The 24,376-nt window shown below is 36.4% G+C and overlaps 1 long non-coding RNA gene across 2 annotated transcripts in view; it reads left to right on the top strand.

Moving 5' to 3' along the window:
- Positions 1 to 3,613: 3,613 nt before the first annotated feature.
- Positions 3,614 to 24,376, top strand: part of LOC135101309 (uncharacterized) — a 74,497-nt gene continuing 53,734 nt past the window's right edge. The window contains exons 1-3 of one of the 2 annotated variants that reach the window (XR_010269200.1): positions 3,614 to 3,794; positions 7,386 to 7,480; positions 19,545 to 19,598. This is a non-coding gene — a long non-coding RNA (uncharacterized LOC135101309). The remainder of the gene's footprint in view (positions 3,795 to 7,385; positions 7,481 to 19,544; positions 19,599 to 24,376) is intronic. The other variant, XR_010269201.1, reaches the window with a different exon arrangement.

Consider the following 24,376-nt stretch of genomic DNA (forward strand, 5'->3'; position numbering starts at 1 on the left):
GGTGATAGTGTCTGGCATGGAAGCATACATTCCTCACTCTTTTTCTCGTCGTAAACCTTCTAAACCTTGGTTTAACACAGCTTGTTCTCGTGCTATACATGATAGAGAGGTGGCCCACAAAAGGTACTTAAGCCTTCCATCAACAGAATCTCATGCACTTTATATTTCTGCCCGGAACCATGCCAAGTCTGTTCTCCAACTAGCCAAAAACTCCTTCATTAACAGAAAATGTCAAAACCTTTCAAGATCTAACTCCCCTCGTGATTTCTGGCATCTAGCCAAAAATATCTCTAATAACTTTGCTTCTTCTTCTTTCCCTCCTCTATTTCAACCAGATGGCACCACTGCTATCACATCTATTTCTAAAGCTGAACTCTTTGCTCAAACCTTTGCTAAAAACTCTACCTTCGACGATTCTGGGCTTGTTCCTCCCTCTCCTCCACCCTCTGACTACTTCATGCCACCTATTAAAATTCTTCGCAATGATGTTTTCCATGCCCTCGCTGGCCTAAACCCTCGGAAGGCTTATGGACCTGATGGGGTCCCTCCTATTGTTCTCCGAAACTGTGCCTCCGTGCTTGCACCTTGCCTAGTCAAACTCTTTCAGCTCTGTCTGTCAACATCTACCTTTCCTTCTTGCTGGAAGTTTGCCTACATTCAACCTGTTCCTAAAAAGGGTGACCGTTCTAATCCCTCAAACTACCGTCCTATTGCTTTAATTTCCTGCCTATCTAAAGTTTTTGAATCTATCCTCAACAGGAAGATTCTTAAACATCTATCACTTCACAACCTTCTATCTGATTGCCAGTATAGGTTCCGTCAAGGCCGCTCTACTGGTGATCTTCTGGCTTTCCTTACTGAGTCTTGGTCATCCTCTTTTAGAGATTTTGGTGAAACTTTTGCTGTTGCCTTGGACATATCAAAAGCTTTTGATAGAGTCTGGCACAAAGCTTTGATTTCCAAACTACCCTCCTACGGTTTCTATCCTTCTCTCTGTAACTTCATCTCAAGTTTCCTTTCTGACCGTTCTATTGCTGCTGTGGTAGACGGTCACTGTTCTTCTCCTAAATCTATTAACAGTGGTGTTCCTCAGGGTTCTGTCCTGTCACCCACTCTCTTCTTATTATTCATTAATGATCTTCTAAACCAAACTTCTTGTCCTATCCACTCCTACGCTGATGATAAGACCCTGCACTTTTCCACGTCTTTTCATAGACGTCCAACCCTTCAGGAGGTAAACATATCACGCAGGGAAGCCACAGAACGCTTGACTTCTGATCTTTCTAAAATTTCTGATTGGGGCAGAGCAAACTTGGTATTGTTCAATGCCTCAAAAACTCAATTCCTCCATCTATCAACTCGACACAACCTTCCAGACAACTATCCCCTCTTCTTCAATGACACTCAACTGTCCCCCTCTTCTACACTGAACATCCTCGGTCTGTCCTTTACTTATAATCTGAACTGGAAACTTCACATCTCATCTCTAGCTAAAATAGCTTCTATGAAGTTAGGTGTTCTGAGACGTCTCCGCCAGTTTTTCTCACCCCCCCCAACTGCTAACTCTGTACAAGGGCCTTATCCGTCCATGTATGGAGTATGCTTCACATGTCTGGGGGGGTTCCACTCATACTGCTCTTCTAGACAGGGTGGAATCAAAAGCTTTTCGTCTCATCAACTCCTCTCCTCTAACTGACTGTCTTCAGCCTCTCTCTCACCGCCGCAATGTTGCATATCTAGCTGTCTTGTACCGCTATTTTCATGCTAACTGCTCTTCTGATCTTGCTAACTACATGCTTCCCCTCCTTCCGCGGCCTTGCTGCACAAGACTTTCTTCTTTCTCTCACCCCTATTCTGTCCACCTCTCTAACGCAAGAGTTAACCAGTATTCTCAATCATTCATCCCTTTCTCTGGTAAACTCTGGAACTCCCTGCCTGCTTCTGTATTTCCACCTTCCTATGACTTGAATTCCTTCAAGAGGGAGGTTTCAAGACACTTATTCATCAATTTTTGACCACTGCTTTGACCCTTTTATGGGACTGGCATTTCAGTGGGCATTTTATTTATTAGATTTTTGTTGCCCTTGGCCAGTGCCCTTCCTACATAAAAAAAAAAAAAAAAAATATATATATATATATATATATATATATATATATATATATATATATATATATATATATATATATATATATATATATATATATATATATATATATATATATATATATATATATATATATATATATATATATATATATATATATATATATATATATATATATATATATATATATATATATATATATATATATATATATATATATATATATATATATATATATATATATATATATATATATATATATATATATATATATATATATATATATATATATATATATATATATATATATATATATATATATATATATCACATGAATACAGCATACTCGCATACAAACATACACATGCACACACATAAACTCTTACACAGTTGCACTCATACACATATATCTTATACTTTTTTTTATTTTTCTTTATTTTTTTTTTCTTTAGGCTACTCGGCACTGGCGCGCTTTATATACACCGCAAATCGTTAAAACTAGTTCCTTCTCCCCAATTACACACCACTTTATTTTTAATACATCTCTAAAAGTTTTTAGCTTTTGTCTTTACTCAGGCTGATCTTGAAGATTTTAGGTAGTTATCTAGTTAGTTTTCGGGTTTCAAAACAATAACACAGATTTTCTGTATAATTACAACAATTAACATTTCATATAGCTCTACAATTTATCTTCAACATTTTGAGAGAGGGAATTTTTACATGGCTTGTATAAAAAATCCTTGAGCAACCTTCGTTTCTTTATCCAAGAATCAGCAGCGTCAACGGGAATGAAATATGCCTCCGCGCCAAGGGGAGATTTTTAATATATATATATATATATATATATATATATATATATATATATATATATATATATATATATATATATATATATATATATATATAGATAGATAGATAGATAGATAGATAGATAGATAGATAGATAGATATACACAATGATCCATTTCAATGGGTCGTCAAGGATATGTGCACAGTTTTATTCCCAACATACCTAGCAAAATGTTATCAAAGTACCAATCCTGTGTATAGAATATCTAGCACATTAACATCTAAGGCTAAGCAAATCATAAAGACAGACAATTTAATTGAGGTAAAAAAAAAAAAGTCTACATCTGCTCTTGTCTTTCAAATATAATTTAAACTTTAAATAAAAGAGCGCTTATGAAGGAATATAGGTCGGCATGGTCAATCTGGACAGGAATTTGGGTCAGCCAAAAAAAAAAAAAAAGCGGTTAAGAACCACTCCTTTAAGACAATCCCTTGTTTTGTTTTTTTTTGTGATTGTTATAAAATGGAGTTTTTATATTTTTTTAAATTTAATTCTGTTTCTTTACTTTTTTTGTTCCATATATATATATATATATATATATATATATATATATATATATATATATATATATATATATATATATATATATATATATATATATATATATATATATATATATAGTCCTTGGTAGTAGTAATAGACGGTAAGGATGAATTGAAATCCCACACGATCCTCCATTCAAAACTCGCGCCCTCTAGACCATCAAGCAAGAAGCGACAGTGTCAAATGTGATAATGATGGATGGTGTAGTATGGATGTGTGCGTCCGTCAATCATTCGTAACTACGTCTTTCCGTGAGGCGGCTGAAGCAGGAAATCGCCGAGCCGTGCTGCAGAGAGGTGAGTACATCCTGACCAGGGTGAGGACGAGGCAGTGACGTGTGCAGTGTGCTGTGCTGCAGAATCAAGGGATGCGGCGGGAGGGTCAGGCTGTTATGGCGGTAACCTCTCGCGGTCTTGGGTACTATGACCAGGCCACAAAGTTTCATATCCCATATCGTAGTTTCCGGGGGTTGATATGCATGATGGAAACGTGGAATGTAACTTGTGATGATCAGTGGAGCTTTCATGGCGATACTACTACCATGACTGAAAATTAGGGAACTAGGATTGCCCGATTAATCCTCTCTCTCTCTCTCTCTCTCTCTGGAAGCTTATTTGTGCTCACTTACCTGATGGACTGAGTTTGATTGAATGACCGCAGTGAGGGCAGTCACAGATAATAGTGATGATGAGCCGTGGCTCCACACAGTTCATGGAGGATAAAACACGTATTTTTGGCCAGGCAACCCCAACCACCCATGCCATCCTGGTGCGTCCTCCCTGTCGGCTGGGTTGTGGGCACGTGTGTGTGTGTGTGTGTGTGTGTTAGAGTTTCATTAGAGTATGAGTAAGTGTAGTGCATAAATTTCGTTTGGTGCAAAGAGCGAGATTTTCGAATTGGAATCGTAGCTCATTGCGACTCAGGTGCAGAATACTGCGTGACGAGACGAAGCTGCTGATAGTTTCTTGTGTAACAGCTTTTGTTTTTGTAACACATCTTATTCTGTTTTTATTACGTTCTTCTTCCTTAAGCAATTAACTTCGTGTTATTTACGTCCAAACATCGAAAATTCAAGCCCCAACTTTAAGCATAATTTATAATGATGAACAGAATGTATTAAATTCTTTTAACCAGAACCTTTCAGATCAAGATATTGATTGACAGCTGCCAGGTACTGCAGGCCACTTATGTGAATGCTCTCAAAAATAATTTTAATTTTATTTTTAGTAGTTTTAATAGGTGAATAATAAATAACTTGATATAATATTAAAGTTTTATTTATATTAGTAGTATAACAGTAGGTATTCTGAAATGTTAACAAGTATGTGCTGCTTATAAAACATGGAAAACAGTACAACACATTAGGTGTGTAACACAGGGCAGAAAATAAAACCAAGGCATTACCATGAAAGACAGCAACATTCATAAGAGTTTTTTTTTTTTTTCCCACACATGCACAGACATTTGGCAACATCAAGGTGTTTATCAAACACTAACGCCTTACAAGACAGAACACATGGTTAGTTGCATTAAGAGATCACACAAAAGTCATCACTGTCCTATAGCATACATATATAATATACAGCAGCATCAAGAGACATTGCAATATTAAAAACATAGAAAATAAGGGAAGCTGCAAGAAGCGACCAGGCTTACACGTGGCAGTCCCTGTATGAAATATACCTACCTTTTTCCACCTATCATCCCCATCCATAAACTTGTCTAATCTTCTCGTAAAGCTCCCTAATGTCTTAACACTAAACATGATTACTGATTCTTTTCCACTCATTTACGACTCTATTTGAGAGCCAATTTATTCCTGCCTCTTTCTTAAACCAAAAATTTTCAAGCTTGAACCCGTTATTTCTTGTTCTATCCTAGTTGCTGATCCTAAGAATTTTGCTTACATCCCCCTTGTTATAACCCTTATACCACTTCAAGACTTCTGTGAGGTCCCCGCTTAATCCACTTCTCTCTAAAGAATGTAAATTTAACAGCTTCAGTCTTGCCTCGTAAGGAATACTCCTCATCCCCTTTTAGTCATTGTCCTCTGTACTGATTCTAATATACCTATATCTTTCCTGTAATGTGGGGACCAGAACTGCACAATGTAGTCTAGATGAGGTCTGACCAGCACCAAATATAACTTTAATATTACTTCAGGCCTTCTACTTTTAACACTCCCAAAAATGAATCCTAATACCCTATTTGCCCTGTTTTTGGCCTCTGCATTGCTTTCCTAGATGGAGTTCAGAGCTAACTATAACTCCTAAATCTTTTTTGTATCCTGAACCTACCAGAGTTTCCTTGTTTATTGTGTACCTACTGTGTGGGTTTCCTCTACCTATGCTAAGTACTTTGTATTTGTTGATATTAAACTGCATTTGCCATCTGTCCGTCCATTCATTCATCCTATGTAAATCTGCCTGCAAGGCGATGGCATCCGATTCTGACCTAATTAATCTACCTATCTTTGTGTCATCTGCAAATTTACTAACATTACTACTAATTCCACTATCCAAGTCAGTGATATATTTTAAAAACAACAGTGGCCCTAGTATTGATCCCTGTGGCATCCCAGTAATTACATGACCTCACTTAGATGTAGAGCCATTTATTATAACTCTTTGTCACCTGTCGCTTAGCCATGACCTTATCTAGCCTAACTCTTTCCCATCCATCCCATGTGCCCTAACCTTTCTCTGTAGCCTCTGATGGGGTACCTTGTCAAAAGCTTTACTAAAGTTCAGATATAAGATGTCATAACTATCACCATTATCTAGTGCCTTGTACACTTTACTGTAAAAACTTAATGAGTTTGTTAGGCAAGACTTCTTCGTGAAGCCATGCTGTGACTGATTTATCAAGTTATGTTTTGTCTAAATGCTCCCTTATGTTCCTTGCTGTTATTGACTCCAATATTTTACCCACAACTGAAGTTAAACTGACAGTTCTATAATTAGATGCTAAACTTTTATCCCCTTTCTTAAAGATGGGTACTACATTAGCCTGCCTCCACATTACTGGTACCTCACCTGACTCAAGTGATTTCCTAAAGACAGAGACTAACGGCTCACTAATAACCTCTGCAATCCTTAAGTACTCTGGGATATATTTCATCTGGTCCTGGTGTCTTGAACTTTTTAGCCTATCTATCTCCTGTTCCACTATCTCCTTAGTTATGGAAATATCTGTCAGCTTCTCATTCTCATCTGCTCTAAACATCTGTTCACTATTTGGCATATCCTGCATGTTTTCCTGGGTGAAGAAAGTTAAAAAATACTCATTCAGAATTTTACTTATCTCCTCCCCAGAACTAACTAGCTCCCCATCTGCTGTCTTTAATGGACCTATAGTATCCTTATTCTTTGTCCTGTATACCTGATAAAATCCCTTGGGATCTGTCTTCACCTGGGTGACTACCTTTAATTCATAATTGCCCTTGTTAACCTCCAGACTGTTCTAACTAATTCATTATATTGTGGCCTTAAAACCTCTCCACCTGCCCTTAATCTCTTATATATAATTCTCTTCCACCCTATATAATGTTTTAACCTAGTAGTCATCCATTTAGGGTAATTTTTCTGTGATCTTATTGCTCTATATGGGATGCTTGCTAACTGACATGTATGGAATTTATCTACAAAATATTTATACATCATTTACTTCGCCTAATCCCCACATTTCGGCCCCTTCCATCCTCTCCACTCTCTCATCTACTCGCCTCGACCTCACCTCTCCCATTTCAGCATGACCTGACCCTCCAACATACTCACACCTATCTCACCCTCTCTCTCTCCTCTGCCCCTTCCGGACACATCTTCCCTCTCTTGTCCTACACCCTCACACCTCACCTCACCTCTCTCATTCTGCCTTCTCTCTCTCAGCTCGGTTCTGGACCTGACCTCACCCTGCATCCGTTGCCAGTCCACTCCTTGGAGGTACCTTTTTAATTCCTCAAAATCTGCTCTCCTAAAGTCAGGTATTTTACTAGTGTTTTTGCTTCTAAAAATTTCTTCTCATTTTAATTTGTACCTAATTTCTCAATGGTCATTGTTACCTGGCTGTCTTCCAGCCTCTATCTGCATGACTGCTTCCTCCCTGTTAGTAAGAATTAAATCTATGGTATTGTTCCCCCTTGTGGGCTCTATGACTACCTGTTTTAAAAAATTGTCCTGAGTTACCTTAAGAAATTCCTCTGCTTCCTTGTTACCCACCATCAGGCTCCAGTTGATATTTATAAAATTAAAATCTCCTACCACACATACCTGACTGTACCTTCCTGCTCTGTTCATTTCCTGCCACAGTGAGGTGTTAATTTCCTTTGTACTGTTCAGTAGCCTGTACACTACTCCCAGTACTACTGACTGTGATCCTTCCTTAATATCTACCCATATCAACTCTGTTTTGAATGTACATGAGGAGGTAACGGAGTCAGCATAGCAAGGCTACACCACCTAACAGAGAACACAAAGACTTCCATATCAGAACAAATAACATGGCAACTCAATACTGCTTACAACAACAGCAACAACAACAACAACAACAACATTAAAGTAAGGATATACAGTGGGCATATGCCAGCTAAAGATAACCAAAGAAAATTTCAGAGAAGAGAAGCATTTATGTCCTGCATATGCTATAACAAAGAACACAAACCTGATGGAATGATGCATTACATGAAAAAAATAAGAGGACTGATATCAAATGCTACTGTAAGATATATCTAAAATTACACATATTGTGAGAAAGTATATTGTGATAGATATCTTTTATATATATATATATATATATATATATATATATATATATATATATATATATATATATATATATATATATATATATATATATATATATATATATATATATATATATATGAATAATGCATCATGATAAAGTGAAGAAAACATTATATGCAGGACAAAATACAGCATCCAGAGCTTGGACATGGGACATGCAATGAGACAGTAGGACAAGAGCAGAATAGTTTGCAAGAATACAGTGAAAAGAAAAACAAAAACCATTTGAAAGAAATTTTGTTGGCATATCTGTGTACTGTATGGAAATTTACTATTCAACTTTCCATATTTATTTCTTCTTCCTATTTCCTATTTAAGGATATAAAATAGTCCAAGTTTGATTAAACTAAAGCTTTTGGTTAATTGCTGAAACACATGCAAAGGCAACATAAACTTATGACTGGTAAAGAAAATACACTTTTTTCCTCATTGGGGAATTAAAAGGCCACCTAAATAAAAAATCTAATCTGCTTCACTGCTGCTGTCTAACTGATGGCTTGTATCTGACAAATTATCCTTGTCATGTGACATTTATGAGACTCAAAAATCTTCTTCAGGCACAGTCAGTTACATGGAAAAGATTGTGAGCTAGAAGTAGTCTGATGCCATCACTATATCTTCACATTTAGAGTTAGGAACAGAAGTCAATGGGTAATCCAAGTCTTAATCTTGTCAAGGAAGTATGTTTCATCCAATTAATAACTAAGGTAAGGGAACTGAACAAAGACCAGTCGTGCTACATCACCTGAAGTGCTGTTTTGTTAGAGTGTGTGTATGGCACAGTTTCCATGATGTCCTTGAATTCCTTGCAAATTTTACAGATTTAGCAATAAACATCATTAAAATGAAGAGTAACTAAACTATTTCAATAATGAAAAGGATCTATGCACCTGATATACATGCCTATACTGCAATAAAGACAGCTTCTTGTGGCAGTAAGCCTACCATGGAATGTGTGTCTATTCTGTTCATTACTTGAAAATCCTACACATGTTGAATTTACCAGTTAGGAGCAAGTCTCATATTTTTTAGCTGATGATCATTCAAAATTAAATGTTCAGCATTTAATTATATTACCTTGTATGTACTTTACTTTTCTCCTTCAAAATAGTGTTACTGAGTCTCTTCAAAAGCTTTGGTGAATCATATGAGAAACAGATCCATTCACCATTGACGGCAAACATGCCAAGATTCTAAGAGAAGAACATTGTATTCCCTCTTGGTCAGAGAAAGAAAAAAAGTGCAATTTAGTTACTCTAGTATCAATGTCTTAAACTTGATGAACATGTCATTATTCTCACACTCTGTATAATATCAGTCTTTCCCAGATAAAAGGAATAGCCTAAAAAAACATTTCATTTCTCAGTTCTTTAATCACAAACAAAAATTCATGGTTTCCAAGTTTCAAACTTTTGTCATGTTCACCAATATCCTTACCTCCAATAATGGAATCAGAAACCTGAACAAAATTAAACAAATCTTTGATGATACTCATTACATAAGATATATTGCCTTAAAGTAGCTTTCTTTACAGGACTGCCAGAGTTTGTTGCTCCTGCTAATAAAATGTTTCTCAGTAAGAAATGTAGTGCTTACTATAATCCTTTTAGGACTGTGATCATTTACTGCTACAGCAAGCTGCCTCCTCCACTGTCACACTCCTCCACTGTCAAAGCATATCACTGATGTCCATTGAAAAATTACAGCATCCTGGGAGGCAGAAAATCTGCTGGTCTTTGCATCAATTGCTGTAGTATTGTGCTGGTCTTCCTTCCAGATTGCTGGACTGTCTTGTGTGGTGTGGATGGTGTCCCTGTAAATATGGAAATATAGAATATGTTTGCATACTTTGTATTATTTTTATTAGCATACTAGTATATATATGCATTTATTTTCTTGAATAATGCTATTACCTCTGTTAGTAACAGAATAGGTTAACAGCTTTTCTGTTTCTATCTCACCTCTGCCATCTTAAACTTTTCCCATACCCACAACAATTGTCCTCTTCAAGTAAGTGATTAACAGCAATTATAAACCTTATATGCAGTCATTATTCCCACCACATCTTTTCCTAGCCAAAAACATCTTATAATACTTGTTCACATTGCTCATCACGTCAGTTAACATGCTTGACTCAGATGAGCCAGTTGTGTCTCCTTTCCTGCTGTAAGCCACTTTACCGCAATACAGTCTGTAAAAAGAAGCATTTTGTTAACTAGAAAGCAAAGATTGGACAAAATAAAGTTATAAATATTGTGAAATATTAGCATATAAAGAAATGTATGATTGTGTATGGACAAATGGTGAAAGAAGATAGGACTTGTTAGTAGTGGAGGCAGAAGTTGGTTTATTATATCCTCTTTATTCATATTTATATTCATATTCATATTTATATTCATATTGCTATTTATTCTTATTTATTTATTTATTTATTTTTTGGAGAAAATAACCACATGATTTCTTCCCATCTCTGTTTTTAATTCAAGCTTGATCAAGTTAGATTTAAAGAGAGGAAGGAAGTGGTTCTTAATCAGAGTGGTAGATGATGGGAGTAGGCTCTGTAATTAGGTTGTTTGTACAGAGTCAACAGGGAGCTTGAAAAGAAGATTAGACAGATTTATGAATGGGGATGATAGGTGGAAATAGATATATTTCATACAGGGACAGCTATGTGTAGCCTTGACGGCTTTTTGCAGATTCCCTTATTTTCTCACGTTCTTAGAAAATGGGTTAGATAATAGTGAAAATTATGAGATTGCTGAATGTTATCTGCTAGCAAATATGTATATACTGAAATGAAAGCTCTTCATATAATGTAATATAGTACATACAGTGTATAGGGTTCAGCAAGGTTGTGAATGTTATTAATCAATATTTAGGATGTGTTGTTTATAACCTATTTCATCATGAATGTCATTTAACCACATTTACCACAACTAAATTAAACATTACCAGTTATAACAGTTGTGTAGTCACAAAAATGGTGTGGTATGTGCCTGAAGTTCATTTATCTGCAGGAATTGGAGCTGCATTGTTCAGCAGATGTGTTGTGCTGCTGGTATGCTTGAGCTCAGAATTTTTCTTGTGAACAGACTGCTTGTGCTCCACACATAGCTTTCCCAAGACTTGGAGCCACTGCAATCACCTGGAATCATATTTAAACTGGTAAATTCTTATTTAAATTCTGAAAGTATAATGAAATTATTTTCTATAAGATAAAAAAATCATGAAAACTTGGTTCATATTCATATTCTTACTTAAATTCTGAAAGTATAATGAAAATATTTTCTATAAGATAAAGAAATAATGAAAACGTGGTTCATATTCATATTTCAAGAACCAGTAAGGGAAAAGAATTTGCAGCCCGACAGATGCCCAGAAATAGTTTTACCTACTCATAGGCTATGTTGGGGTACACATATATATTGACACCAGCTCCCACATAACAAGTTTGCTTATTCATGTAATGCCAGTCATACACAGTCACATACAACACGAATTAATATACACAAAGTACTTCCATCCTGCCTCACTAAGAATGGACATTTACCAGGTGCTCTGTACTTGTATTTCACACCACATTTTACTTGAAATTTTTTTTTACATGTTAGATATCTTACCATGTAAGACATTCCTGTTATATACAATTATTACACACGCCACAGTGTTTTAATCATCAAGCAATAGTTGTGGCTGGCAGCATCAGCTCAGTAATCGCTTCCTTAAAGACATTTGTATTTTCTGCTAATGACCAAAATATCTGCCCCACCACCCCCCCAAAAAAAAAAAAAACTACCGTCTGGCACCTCTGAGGAATAAATATAGCCGAGCCCATGGGAGTGTACAGCTTTTCTTGCCCCACACAGCAACAGAGGTGAGAGGCATTACAGAGCGGCATGTATGTACGAACACAGGCGTGGGCAGCGTTGTGATGGGCTCGGGTTTTGTTTACATGCTTTGAGCTGAGCGTTGCTGCCCTTTCCAGTTTCTGCCACGAACATACCAGGGATCGGGTCCCCCCAGTTGGGTATCCTTCCTTCCCTCCAGAACACAGATCTCTCTTTTGCATCACAGAGCGGCATGTACAGTACAGTGTACACACAGGCGTGGGCAGTGGTACGGTGGGCAAGGATTGGGTTCCTATCTTCCCCCCCCCCCAACATTAGGTAACCCTCCCCATTCTCTCCAGTGTACAACTCTCTCTTGTATTTTCAAAATAATCAATCAAAACCGTGTGTGACAACAGCTGTTTGGAGAAGTTCATCTTATCCCCATATAAGTAAAAGAGTATCAGAAAGATGCTACCACACACACACACACACACACACATCCACACACCATAATGATTCCTTCCATGTGCATCACCTGTTGTTACTCTTCCCTCCTACTGAAACTACGCAGTCTGAAACGAAACTGAATAAAGTGAAAAAGATATAAGAAAAAAGTATTAGGGGATAAAAATTAAATCTGCATGAGCTGTTAAGCTGCCTGATGCTGTGAATGAATGAATGAATGAATGAATGAATGAATGAACGCAGTGCTGCTCATCACTCCCCCCCTACACACACACACACACACACCTACACACACCATTTTTCGTGCCGTGAACGTACATACATTCCACATGAATTTTTCCACCCATTGTATACTGTTTGTGTGTATGTGTGTGTGCATTACTTGCCATGACAATAGAGTAGACAAAAAAGGGAATATAACAAAAGGTGAGGTGTCAATCCACCTTACATAAAGTATATATTTTAAAGTGTTGAATATTACCTTGCATTTCTTGACTTTACTGATTCTTGTTGAGAGACAAGGGAATGGCAAAGACCAAGAAGGGTGAGGAATCACCGTAAAAAAAATCACATTATGTATTTCCTTTTGTATAATTATCACCAATATTTCAAATGGAGCAGATTTTAAAAGGAGACTCGAATGTACACCATAGTATTCAGAAAATAGATGAAAGTTAGGTATTGTTTGTCACGACTGAGAAACACATCAAGATTACTTATGTTATTCGGTATTCTCATCTTCCTCCTCGTCTTTGTTGTCATCTTTACTAATCTTGCCCTCGTCCTCATTTTTGTTACCTTGGTTATTCTTATCATTCTTCTATTCCCTGTTCGCAGTCTTTTTTTTTTTTTTTTTGTCTTGATTTTTACTTCACTTCCTCCTTTTTCTTGCTTATGGTCTCATTTCCATTAATGGTAATGCTTCTATTGTTCGTTCTTCTTCTTGTCCTTCTTCTTCTTCTTCTTCTTCTTCTTCTTCTTCTTCTTCTTCTTCTTCTTCTTCTTCTTCTTCTTCTTCTTCTTCTTCTTCTTCTTCTTCTTCTTCTCTTTCCATCTTTTTTTCATTTTTATCTCCTTTTCTCCTGTTGTTGTTGTTGTTGTTGTGGACGTCTTGTTAGTGGCAGATGTTTCCATTGTTCTTTTTTTTTCTTCTTGTTTTTCTTGTTCTTTTTGTTCTTTGTTTTCTTTGTATTCTTTTTGTTGTCGTCGTTGACCTTTTACATATTTCATCATCATCATCATCATCATCATCAGTGTTTTTCTTCCATGGCCAAGACTGTTGATTTACATACTGTGTTTATATTGTTCAAAGTTTTATTGTCTTACCCTCAGGAAAGTTTTCCTGGGAGCTATAATTAATTTTTGTTTGTGATTCTCTCTCTCTCTCTCTCTCTCTCTCTCTCTCTCTCTCTCTCTCTCTCTCTCTCTCTCTCTCTCTCTCTCTCTCTCTCTCTCTCTCTCTCTCTCTCTCTCTCTCTCTCTCTCTCTCTCTCTCTCTCTCTCTCTCTCTCTCTCTCTCGTAGAGAGTTATCAAACTTCAACATCAAACATATCAAAAAGTTAGTAACTTTTTGATATGTAAATGTTGTATTGAAATGCATTTCATGAATTTGCAATTACAGTTAGGATCTTTTACTTTATTTCAACTTATATTCAATTCCTTTATAGTGTATGACGATAATACATAACTTCAAAACAATATGTTATCCAAGAATCCTCTTGAAATTTAGAGCACATTTCGTACTATTTTTCTGTTACAGTTTTGTGTACATGCATTTTTTTTTATCATAGGAAATGAAAATTTCTCTGCTAATATAAATATTACATGTTTTAAATATTAAAACGTGCACAACACCCACGACTCTGGGAAATCCAAATGTTTAATTTTTTTGTATTTACAAGCCCATTTATTGTAAAAATTAAATGAAGAAGGACTCCTAAACATGTGGGAAGTGCCTGACAACCTACTATGGAGGGTGTGCTGCGTAAATCATGATTGTATAGGAGTGTGATGTAACCTGTTCACACTAATATCACTTACAGACAAGCCTTCAAGTACCTTGGTATTTCGTAGTAGTGTTTTAAATAATGTTTTGATTTGTTTAGATAATCATCAGAGAGAGAGAGAGAGAGAGAGAGCGGACAGGTAGACAGGAAGGCAGATGGTCAAACAAACAGGCAGGGAGGCAAGCAAGCAAGCAAGCAAGCAAGGAGGCAGACAGACTAACGGGCGGGGAAAGAGGTGGATGGACATACAAAAAAGAAAAAGAAAGCAGGCAGACAGACAGGGTGACAGGCAAATAGTCAGCCTAACTTGAAGAGGATAGGCAGGCAAAGAAGCAGGCAGACAGGCAGGCAGGCAAAAATAGAAGGCAAGCAAGCAGACAGAGAAACAGACAAATAGACAGAGGGACAGATGGATGTGCGGGCAGACACAGACATGGACAAAGTAGTTTTAAATAGCGGCAGAAACTGGTATATTTCATTCTAAAGAATATATTTGCACAATTTTTTTGTAAAGCACTTTAATAAATATTTTACCATGCCCTGCAGCAACTACTTAACCAAAAGTCCAACTGAATTAGTCAGTGGGATATTAATACAGTACAATGTTTGCATAATATAAACGTACGAGTATGCCTCTTCTGTTACTCATATATTCTTTCATGATAACAATTACTGTAAGCAAAGGAAATGCATTCATAGTGACCTAACTATATTTTTTCTCTCATGGCCTCGTATTTACGGTATGTAATTTTTCAGGCACAATACGTAGTTGTCATTGATCTCCTAAAACTACTAAATATACCAGAAGACAGAGCTACTGACCCATACTCGTAAATATTGTTCCACTCGCAGTGTTACACCAGACACACACACACACACACACACACACACACACACACACACACACACACACACACACACACACACACACACACACACACACACACACACACACACACACACCATTAATATAAATAGATGCGCTGCAACAAAGCAACTGAGATTGGGATACTCATTCTTACAGAACATTATAGTGAACATGTGAGGCAGAGATAAACAGACAGACGCAGACAGACAGATTGATTTAAAACAGTAACATGTTCTTGCTATAAGCAATTCTTAGTGACCATTAATTTTCTGTTCATTCCCATTCATTCAAGCATTTCAGTGTTGAGACGCAAAGGTAGTGTAAGTGTTAAGGCAGCGGTGGTAGTGGTCCCTTCACCTTGCAGCGAGGCAGGAAGGTGAGGCGAGGGACACCAGCAGTGACTGGCCTGAAGGCGCTTTGCGTCCCGCCTCCTCTGTGCGACACTCTCCCTAGATTGCCTTCATCCGTCAGTCGCAACATGACTTGTGCTCCTCCTCTTCAGTCTCACTTAACTACCACCTTCATATTCTAGACACACTTTACTTTTTCTCCTGGCTTCAGCTCAAGGTTTTCCAAGGTCAGTTGAATTGCTCATCTTCTCAGACTGATGCTAACAGAGGTAATCCGTGCATGGCTTAGCAGTGTATCCTTTGGACTGTCGGCTTTTCTCTCATCCTGGTACACACGGCGATGGTACCAAGGGAATCATTGCCTTGGCGGAGTGTTAGGGAGGGTGAGGCGAGGCATCTCTTGACTGGAAACCTTAAGTAGGGTAATCGAAGCAAAGTTGAACTGGATGGTTTGCAATAAAATTAGTGTTGCTACTCAAGCTGAAGAGGATTGTTAGGATGTTACTTCTTAGAAAATAGCTTTACTTACTGAAATATAGTAAAGATGGGTAAAAGAGAGGTGAATTCTACTTGGGAGCGAGATATGGTTTGAGAGAGAGAGAGAGAGAGAGAGAGAGAGAGAGAGAGAGAGAGAGAGAGAGAGAGAGAGAGAGAGAGAGAGAGAGAGAGAGTCCTAACAGTGAAAGCTTTAAGTTCAGTGAAATACGCGTAGCATCATTATTCTTCATTGACACTCTTAAGCTGCAGACGCTAGAAAGAACTCAGACACAACCCAGAAGACATGATATAGAAAAGTAGATCCAACTGTTTCCATATTTTCGCTTGAATATAAAGAACAGATAATAGATTGACAATAACGAAATGACAAATTATGTATGGTAAAATGAAGCAGGTTAAACAGAGAGGTAGTTGTAGAATTGATTTACTCATAAGAGGCTTTACTGGGGTGGCTTGGGATGAGAGGAGATTAGGGAGTCCTGTTCTGGAGTGAAGCCATAAACACTGGTGATGTAGAACTGAAATAAGAATTTGTCTCATTGTTCTCTCGTCAACAGCATTCAGTAACGTTCCTTTATAAACTTAATGAAATCCCACTCTTGTTTTAATACTAAGTAGGATAAACAGAAGCATAAAGTAGAACCATTCATCTAAATATTTCAAATAAAAATGAAGTCTCATACATATTAGTCTAAGTGGACCCAAGTTGAAAGTAACTGATCTGTATGACTGTATAAAGAACTTTTCAGCCAATGAATGTACAGTATCTCCGAAAACTATCTTTAAGGTGTGGTGCGAACTGTGGGCATAATGAACATAAGAAACCCGCTGCCTGATCACGTGTCGCGTCGGTAAGGTTGGTATGCATGGCTTGACGTGATGCTGAGAAACCTCTCTATTTGTTAGGTCATATGTAATATACCGGAACCATCCTTAGTGTGCAGGGCTACCACCAATTGTCACTGGCGTTATCACTAAATGTGTCAAATAATATAGTCCATTGTGTCAGAATGTAGATCTCTTAATTTTATAGATAATTTGGTAAGTACTGTACAATATCTGCTTGGAGAGAGAAAGGGACAGATACCGTCAAAACATCCATCCCACCACATTCTCAGCTCCAGTTAATGCTCTGCCACCTTGAGCAGCAGCCACGCAGATTTACAGATTGCTGGGAAAAAAAAAAAGAAAGAAAATAGGTAATTGTGGTAGATGTACCTTTGGTATTCCTTTAGTGCAGAGCCGCGTGTGGTGACTGTAGTCTCCTGTATGCCCTTAAGAGGATCCTAGCTATGAATAATTTGGTAAAGCTGATGGACATAGTCAAACAACTTTTCTTGGATACTGTGTGTGTGTGTGTATTTGTCTGTTAGTCAGTCATTGCATGTGCTGATGGCACCTTCATTAACAACCAAAGGCTCATTGTCATAAAATATTATTGCAGAGAAGCACATCAACATAAAAGCACTCGCACAGTCTGATTGGGCCAAGTCTTACGGCCACAGAATGCCTCGAACCTGCTATTTTCTATATTGATAGTTCTGGAGAGAGAGAGAGAGAGAGAGAGAGAGAGAGATGTACATTGAAAGTGTATTTGCATAAAAAGTCGATAAGTGGCATAAATATTCCAAGGGCTCGCTAGTCTCAAGTGTGAGTAGCAAATAAAGGGGCTTGGTGTTCATTAGCATGCCTTCATCAGACGTGTGATTACTGGTGTGGTCAGACGACGGGAGATTGAATTACACATAGTAAATGCTTTTAATGAGGATATTTACTTATATATTTGTTTATTAGCTGGTCTTTAGATGAGAGAGAGAGAGAGAGAGAGAGAGAGAGAGAGAGAGAGAGAGAGAGAGAGAGAGAGAGAGAGAGATTAGTAATTAGGAGAATAATATCTGCAATTTTTTCTTTTATAATGCAAAGCTTTTAAGAATATCAAAGTGTTCATTAATTAACCTGCACTCTTTTCAGTTACACGTTTTCGTATAAATTGTTTTTGCTTTGAAGAGAGCAATGGTGATAGGATCTAAGCAGATGCTGTCATGTTTGTTGTTTTGCTGCTAAAATTTTTTCTATATGTATGTGTAGTGTTGAAGTAGCAGAGACATCGTAGAAAACACTAACATCTAGAGCTTCATCACTATGTTTTCAGCGAAAATATGAGAAAATCTTGCTGTAGTAGGAAAGACGGCCTCCTGCGGGACCTTATCAAAAGAGCGTCTGGCATTGGTTTGGTAAGCGGTGGGACTAAAAAAAATAGGATGCCTTTGGTAATGCTTATATAGGAATATTATTGCCAGCGAAACACTACCTTGGCTTTGCAGTGAAGCTTTGTAGACACAACTATACTAGGCAGGTCCAGTGAAAGGTATCACACTAAATGTATTACTTCATCCAGACGAGTTAGCAGCACAAGCATGAAGGAGGGTGATCTCACAGGTGTTCACTTTTGTTGAGATCCTTACCAAGAAGTGGTGACATCCAGAACCAACAGCAACTACGATATCTTTGTGGTCTCTGGAATCTTTGTTGTTGTTGTTGTTTTGTTGTGTAAGACATTATAGGGAACATCATGTGTCCTTGCAGTAACCACACGAAAAGGCAGGTATCTAACTAGGAGTGGTCAGTGTTGTTGTTATCAGAACCACAAATGGATGAAGGTGGATGTGTTGTATTACTGAACCACAATAAAGAAAGAAGATTAGATAAGTCAGGTCACCTTGGCAGAAATACTCAAAAGGGATTTTCATGTTTTGTGCCATGAATACTTTTTATGGCTAGACTGAAGTGGTACTTATTATTTTCTAAGTATATCCTTGCTGTTGTTTTCAGGTTTGTACCACTAAATGTTGGGAAGCTTTGCATTTATTATTTTTGCTTCTTTTTTTTCTTATTTGATCTTGTTATATATGTAATAGTGTTTGTTCGTTTTATTTTGTTGCAGCTGTTGTGTATATTTAACATTCTTAGCATTTCAAGTGTGTTCTGTTTTCAGTGTTGTTTTTCATGCATCCATGTGTTCTTGCTTTGAGGAATTTGGCACGTTTTATTGATGACATTTCATGTTTTTCTTCAGTATTTATTCTTTCCTTTTTTGTTCATGTGTATGTTGTAACTCATGCAGTAAAGGATTTGTGGTGATTCTGTTTATGATGCTTCATTTTTAGCTCTTTTTAGAATAGTCAAGCTGCATCACTTTTTTATGTGGATGTTTTGATATTTTCAGGAAAGGATGGCAGGTGGTGCCACGGTGAACACTGCCAACACGTGCAGGAGGAAAGTGAGTACCTGCTTCATTACATCATGTGCACTCTGTTTTGGAACTCGCTGTTAAACTTTTTTTTTTTTTTCCATGTCAACTGAAACCTGTCACTGTTGCCTGCCTTTCTCCTGTCAGCTTCCCACGAATCTTTGAAGGAAAGAAAGGATGTGCTTCCATGGTATCGTGTCAGTAGTATTATCCATTGAAGGATTAGTTTAAATATTTTTCCAAAGCGTTGTTTTGTCTCCCATTTTTCTGCCTTCCTAGGGTATATATATGAAAGAAGAAAGAATGTAAATTTAGTCTATAATGTTCATTGCAACATCTCACAGGGAAAAAGTCTTTAGTGGATTAACCGAGAATCTTTTTCAAAACTATAATTTTTGTATTCCAGTCTTCGTGTGCTTATTTAAGTGTATGCATAGAAAAAAGAAGGATACGAAATCATATATTTTCTATAAAGGTGTCATCTTGTTGGTATAAATATTTACTTGGAGATTCAGTTGAAACCTAACAATTAGCTATCATTTTTGCGTTCATTTTTTTTTTTTTTTGCTCATATATATCTTTTTTTTATGTACGAATATAATAATAATAATAATAATAATAATAATAATAATAATAATAATAATAATACTTTATTGCTCTTACAGAGAATTTGTCTTGTGCTTGCCAAAGTATAAAAGAGAAATATAGAAGTATAAAAATTCTTAAAACTATCAGTTACATCTATTAAATTCTCAATCATAAACTATCAAAAATAGACCACATTAAAATATTAAAAAAACATTAAAAGTATTGCTGATGTCCCTGAGTGCTGCCTTCTTTTACAACTGTTGATTCCCATTCAATATCCTGATACTAGATGGAACATACGACTCCCTATACCGAGATGTTCGGCCCTGCACAGATCTCCATCTTCTGCCAGATGGTAACAATTTGTAACATGTGTGCAATGGGTGACTGGGGTCTTTTATTATGATATTGCTTCTCTGAATAACCGCTCGTTTATACAGTTCCAACAATGGTTTTGTATTTTTTACTTTTAATCGGCTACATTTCTTTATTATCTTGCTTAGTTTACTTTTAGATTCCACAGTACTATTTCCATACCAGCAACATATAGCAAATGAAAAAACTGATTGTAGTATACTACTGTAGAACAAATCCATTATCTTACTACCAACTTTTAACTTGCATAGTTTCCTAACAAAAAACATCCTTGAGTTTGCCTTCTTATATATTTTATCTATGTGAGAGGAAAAGTTGAGTTTATTGTCTATGATCATTCCTAAGTATTTGTATTCTTCTACTACTTCAACAGTTTCATCATTGATTTCCAAAGGTTCATGTTGTACGGGAGTCTTACTAAAATCAATAATCATCTCCTTATTTTTGTTAGCATTTAATTCTAAAAAATTATCCCTGCACCATGTACTAAAATTGTTAATTTCTTCTCTATAAATAACATCATTATTTACACAGAGACAATGGCAGTGTCATTTGCATATTTGAATATCTTAGTACACTCATTTTGACTTCTACAGTCATTTGTATAAAGAGAAAACAGTAGTGGTGACAATACGCAACCCTGGGGCGCACCTGTGTTTGTTACAATTGAGTCAGAGATCTGGTCCTTAAGCTTTACATATTGCACCCTTCCTACCAAAAACTCGCGTATCCATAGAACAAGTGGTGGACTCACGTTAAGACTTATAAGTTTTTCCATCAACACATGAGGTTGTATTGTGTTGAAAGCACTTGAAAAATCAACGAACAACACCTTAGCAAAGTGTTTACTGGATTTGTTGTTTACATTTTCCAGAAATTGAAGTATATGATTTATAATTGATAACATAGCATCTTCCACGCACCTATCTTTCTTATAGGCAAACTGATAAACATCCATTTGGTCTTTCACTTCAAGAAACAGGAATTTTTTAATAACACTTTCTAAACATTTCATAAATATACATGTCAAGGCTACAGGTCTGTAATCATTATAACCTTTAGGGGTTTGATGTTTTGGCACTGGAATAATTTCAGATGTCTTCCACAGTTTAGGTATATAAGATTGATCCAAGGAACTCTGAAAAATTCTGCATAAAACTGGAACCAACTCGTATTTACAAATGCTTACTACCTTAGCACTTACTCTATCAGGCCCTGCTGCTTTATTGCTCTTAACTCTTTTCAAACTTTCTAGTACATCCTCACACGTTACAGTAAATATTCCATGTTCCTTGTTATATAAAAACTCAGTAAGGCTGTTCTGTTCTGAAGAATAATCCTGGACATCAAATCTACAATAAAACTTATTTAATTCATTGCAATAATCCTTTACATTTGTAATATCTGGACACACGGATTTCTTAGTCATCCCAGTAATGTTACGCAAACCTTGCCAAGCAGCCTTTGTATCTTTCTCAAACCAATGTTCTATTTTCCTTTTGTATTTTTCTTTTTCCATACTAATCATATCATCAATTTTCTTCTGAATGATTCTTAAGTTGACTCTATCATTTCGTAACCTACATTGTCTTTTCTCATGTAGCAAATTTTTCACACTTTTCATAAACCAGGGCTTATTGTTAGGGTAGCACTTAACACTCTTGACAGGCAAAATGTTTTCCACACAAAAAGATAAATAGCAATTTAAGACATCCACATTCTCGTCAATACTAGCATTTCCATCATACAGTATGTTCCATTCTGTCAATTCCATACAGCCTCTCAGAGTATCGCTCACTTTGTCATCCCACTCATTTATTTTCTTAATGACAGGTTTACAAGTTTTCAATTTTTGTCTATAAATAGGTGTTAAGAGGCACATTTCATGGTCTGACAAACCGAGGGGCTTCATTTTACTTGCCTTATAACTATTCTTTATGTTACAATAATAATGATCTAATATTTTCTCCTCTCTTGTAGCAAAGTCAATATACTGTTGATAATGAGGAACATAACTGAAATTTAGAACCATTGAAATCTCCTGTTATTAATTTAACTGCTTCAGGTGACATATTTTCAGTCTTACACACAGCATCATATAACAGACTTTCTGCATTTTTTATATCCACATTTGGAGGAATATAAACTACTATTATAAAAATCTTGTTAAATTCTCTTGGTAAATAGTAAGGTCTCACGGAAAGTGTCATGTATGTTCCATTCTGTCAATTCCATACAGCCTCTCAGAGTATCGCTCACTTTGTCATCCCACTCATATATATATATGAGTGAAGAAAGGAAAGATGCAGTTATGAAACTTTCCACAATACCAGGAATATTCACTTGAGGACTTTTTAAGGTAACAAATATCAGATCTTTTAATTTATCTGTTTATTTATCTTTTACTGCTTTTTACCATTATGTAGATTAATAATATTTTGCATATTATGATAAAGTGTCCTTGGAAACTATTACTGTAACAATTTATATTTAGTGTGAATTTGGTTTTCATGTAAAAAAAAAAATATCCTTGTCTGGAGAAAACATTTACATTTTCTTTGTTCAATTGGTATTGATATTATTTTTAACTCTGATTTCCTGGAAAGCGTTACCACCATGATATTTGCGACCTAACCTAAGGTAACTTTTTATTGTCATAACCTTTGTTGCAGTTTTATTCAAGTAAAATCAAAGAGAGGAAAGCTTGTATTGTTCTGTGAAGTGTTGTTATTTGTCTCTGTGTGTGTTGATTGTCACCTTGAAAAGTCAAGGTGACGTGGGCCTTGATGACTAGAGCCAGCCCACGCTATTTGTCTCCCTTTTTTTAGAGGCTCGTCATTGTAGATTTCTGAAAATATTTGTTTCATCACGTTTTTATTTTCCTTGTCTGGGAATGAAAGAAAATTTATAATATTCTTTATCATTTAGTAAAGTATTAAATATCTTTTGAAGGATTATTCCCCTAGCAGAGTGAGGGGTTTATATTTTTGTTACCGCACATCTCTACACCCCACTGCTCCCGCCTGGTCTTGGAGGGTACAACGATGATTTGGCCAGGACCACCATTTGGTTTCCATCGCACATAAAAATTTTTATTTCAGTTTTGGAAACACTTCTTGGTTGGTAACTTTTGAATGCGTATCTTATTTTATGTAATTTCTTCGTCAGACTCACCTTTTTTTGCTGTATTTTGCACATTTCAATTTATAGGCATGTGGGCGAAGATTTCTGCCTCACAACTCTCACAACTATCATCTCATCACTACAGATTGAGCTCTAGCGTGAAAATGAGTGAATTATTTGCCATAACTCACTTCTTATACGGGATAGCTAGTCTTGGTTGACACCATCAGACTCAGCAGTGACTGTAGAATGGAGATGTGTTGGAAAAAAAAATTGACAAAACAAAAAAGAAAATGGTATTACAATGAGTTGACCTGTGAAGATGTTAAAAAAAATGTTCATAACATGTTTTACTTGTGCCTGCTATTTTCAAATGTTAATCAGTGAATTGAATACAGATAGCAAAACAGAGTCGATATGGGTAGATATTAAGGAATGATCACAGTCAGTAGTAATGGGAATAGTAACAAGCCACCGAACAGTACAAAGGAAATTAACACCTCACCGTGGTAGGAAATAAATAGAGCAGGAAGGTACAGGCAGGTATGTGTGGTAGGAAATTTTACTTTTTAGGAATATTGACTGGAGCCTGATGGTGGGTAACATGGAAGTAGAGGAATTTCTGAAGGTAATTCAGGATAATTTTTTAAAATAGGTAATCGTAGAACCCACAAGGGAGAACAATATTCTAGATATAATTCTTACTAACAGGGAGGAAGCAG

This window comes from Scylla paramamosain, chromosome 6, assembly GCF_035594125.1.
Source record: "Scylla paramamosain isolate STU-SP2022 chromosome 6, ASM3559412v1, whole genome shotgun sequence".
Taxonomy (NCBI): domain Eukaryota; kingdom Metazoa; phylum Arthropoda; class Malacostraca; order Decapoda; family Portunidae; genus Scylla; species Scylla paramamosain.